Source organism: Saccostrea echinata, unplaced genomic scaffold (genome assembly GCF_033153115.1).
Source record: "Saccostrea echinata isolate AGI-Se365-2 ecotype Australia unplaced genomic scaffold, CSIRO_AGI_Sech_v1 ptg000014l, whole genome shotgun sequence".
NCBI lineage: Eukaryota > Metazoa > Mollusca > Bivalvia > Ostreida > Ostreidae > Saccostrea > Saccostrea echinata.
This window is the reverse complement of record NW_026889763.1, coordinates 16,352,175-16,355,713: the sequence shown is the minus strand read 5'-3', so window position 1 is coordinate 16,355,713 and position 3,539 is coordinate 16,352,175. Positions and strand designations below refer to the sequence as shown.

The 3,539-nt window shown below is 36.6% G+C and overlaps 1 pseudogene; it reads left to right on the top strand.

Moving 5' to 3' along the window:
* Positions 1–1,341: 1,341 nt before the first annotated feature.
* On the top strand, positions 1,342–2,953 carry LOC133186543 (uncharacterized; annotated as a pseudogene).
* The last annotated feature ends 586 nt before the right edge of the window (positions 2,954–3,539 follow it).

Below are 3,539 nucleotides of genomic sequence, written 5' to 3'. Positions count from 1 at the left end.
TCGGGACAGAATTACATACATGTATTCAAATACAAACAATGCTGAAACTTTATCCTAGGCAGGTTGATGTGAAATGGGAGCATAAAAGTCCAAACATCTAGACATGCAATAATGTAAATTGTAAGTATTTCAACAGATGATAAGATATTTTTAACTATGTGGCACGACCGATGTATGAGTATTCGAAAATGTTCTTTTGTTGAACGGCTCAGAACTGCAAACTTCGTATGTTGACTTGCTATGTGTCTGTTAACTCTTCTATTATAACGATAATTTGGTTGGAATTGATCTAACCAGACATATTTTAAGAATGGTGTACTGGAGATGTTTATAATTGAATATATAGCGAATTAACTTAACTATTTTCTCGCGGAACATGTCTCTATAACAACACACTGACTCGACATCTCAAACTTAATAAAATTTGAAAATGCAAATCTTGAAAACTGATCATGATTATTAACATTAGCTTTGTGTAAGATGTATAGGTATGAATGTAAACATACCTTAAATGCAAATTTTAAAAATAAATGACTAATGAATGTATAACAACTTTCGAAACTTGTTTGTTGTCTTGTTTTGTGTTTGTTCGTTTTGTTTATGTTTTTTTATGTTTTATTTTGTTTCGTTTGTTTTCTGTTTCATTGTTTTTTAAAACTCTTTTTAAATTACATTACGGTGACCTTGCCAAAGCATTTAAGATCCCCCTTTAGCTCAATAAATACATGCTATTTTGCAGCTTAATTTCAAATTAATTTCAAATATTGGAATTGACTCTTGAGCATTTGCATCAGATTAATTATTCAAAATTTTATACATGATAAGAAGAAGACACTTGCTGTGGCCTTCAACTAGTCATTTAGAGATATTGACGGTGTATTATCAATTAACATTACTTACTTCCATTCATATGCCGACTCAATCTTCCCAGTAAACTTGAAATGAAAGATACCACAGAGTCTGACACATATGTTTCATATTTGGATATTTTACTAGAAAAGGACGTAAATAACAACAAAACTTTATAATAATCGTGATGACTTCAACTTTTCTATCGTCAATTTCCCTTACCTGTGTAGCAGTTAACATCAATATCTGTACTTACCTCTTCAACTTTTTTTTTTTCATTTTCTCCGGGCTACCTACGATCTCGCCTGAACTTTTGAGACCACCCCTGTGGTATCATACACATACCCATAATGCGCAAGCACCTCCGCTTCAGTTTTGTTCGGGCATCTTGGAAGAAAAACCGCGTGTTTTCTTCTGTGACTAAATTATTTTGGTAGCCTGCGATTAACCATGTCTTAATCGTACAAAATATGTCAGAAATGTAATAGAGAGATGACAGTATTAGACGATCAGGTGGAATGTTATAGACATCGTGTGTGTAATGAACCGTTCCCTTGTGAAGTTTTTAAACTTGGACAGATGAAAAACAAATATCAATGAATAAAATGATTAAACGCAAGAAATCTAATTTTGGTATGAACTCGGCCACAGTGTCGAATCCCTCAACAGAAATTCTTCGTGGGGAATAACACTTGTTCTGAATTACAAGTTTCCTCTGTGGGAAACGTAGTTGTATAAGAATCGCTACCTCTCTCGAATGGGAGACAAAATGGCGGCAATTTGGCACAGGTTTTTTTCCACCACAAATGGCTAATTTACCCCCCTTTTATGCTGGAGAATTGTGAAACTCAGTGGCAACAGTATCAAGAAAATTTCATGCGAAATTTAATAGACGCCAGAGTTAAAGAATTAGTACATCGCGCAAGTAAACAGTCTGAAAAATCGTCTGCTACAAGTTCAAAGAGAGAAGGTCTTCGAGGTTCGATAGATTTCGACCTTCAGATGATCAACATTCGAGAGAGTTGGATGATGAGGATCTTGAGATGACAATGATCCAGTTGTGAACAATTCACTAAATGACGATATTGTTGAAGTCATGATGAGGACAACCAATCTGAGTTTGAAAACTCTGTTGCAGGTTCTGTGCATACAGAAACTAATGATTAATGCATAGTAGACTGGAAGAATTTTGTGAATGGGGTAATTTCAGAATTAAAAATAGATGCTGTGAATGTTTCTGAAAATCAGAATTGAGATTGTCAGAACTCTTAATAGGGACGAAAACATCTACCCCACAGCAATCTTTGCCCCTGGATGGGTGCATTTCAAATACCTTAACTGATGTAGATGAGGAGTTCCAGTGTAAAGGTGAAATACGCACTTATAAAGCTTCAGATGATAAATACAGAGTATCATCTGAAGATTTTGATAAGTATTGCACAACGCCACGACTTGATATCAACATTGAGGACAGTAGCTTCACAAGGAAAGGTAATAAAAATCCTTACCATTTCCGTAATCCAACATTGCATTCTCGTAGCAATGAGTTGTGGAAGACAGTTCATGAGTCGCGTCTTCTCCTGAGCGAGTTGACATATGCTTCTCTTATTACCTCATATATGGATAATATAGTATCTGATGAGGACAAGATGGAGGCCCTTCAGGCACTAATGCAAGTTTTTATGTCAATGGCTGATGTTACTTCACGTATCTTAGTGGGTGCAGCTGCGGCACGAAGAGCCATTCACATCGAATATCTGGCTTTTAAAAACAAGGCAACTGAAAATAAGCACCTTATACAGTCTACTCTTAATCCTAAACTTTTTGTGGGAAGTATTTTGACATTCTTCACTCAAGTGCAGAAAGTTTACGGGATGCTAAAGAAACACAACACTTGCGAAGTTCAAAGCAGAGAGATGGTTCAATCCCCAAGCAGCAGAAAGAACAGCAATCAGTCATTGCAAAGAAGGGGAAGTTTTCCTCTGATAAAAATGCAAAGATTCACCTGTGCAGAGGGAGAAAGTTGAATTCTCAGGTTTCTTTCAAAGGGCAAACTCGGAGCTCGGTCAAAGATCGTTTGGGTTTCGATCGTCCTCAGAAGTAAGCTTAAAAGTTCAACTAGAGACTCGCCCAGAGTTGCAGAAATCAGCCAAAGTAGGCTGTGGGATCCTTTCTTACCACAGGGAGTGGATGAAAATTAGATCCGACGAATGGGTTTTAAAAACAGTCCAGGAAGGACTCAAGCTTGTATTCTCAAAACATCCTCCAGAGACAGGAGAAAGAATCACAAATGTACAAAATTTTGCTCAAAAACAATATATTTTAGAAGAAATAGAAACTTTATTTGAAAAGCATGCCTTAGAGACTGTTTCCGAGGCCCTAGAAGGTCATGAGTTTTACAGCCCCCTTTTTGTAGTTCCAAAACGAGGCGGGGGTACCGTCCAGCTCTCAATTTGAAACCGTTAAATGTTTTTCTCCAGAATCAGCATTTCAAAATGGAATCTCTAAAGTCAATAATACAGGCTTTGAATATAGGAGATTGTGTTGCATCAATAGACCTAAAGGGTGCATATCTACATGTTCCAATTTATCCAGAGGACAAAAAATACCTCAGATTTTGCATAGACAACAACAATTATCAATTCAGGTAAATGCTTTTCGGTCTAGCAACAGCTCCAAGAGTGTCCACA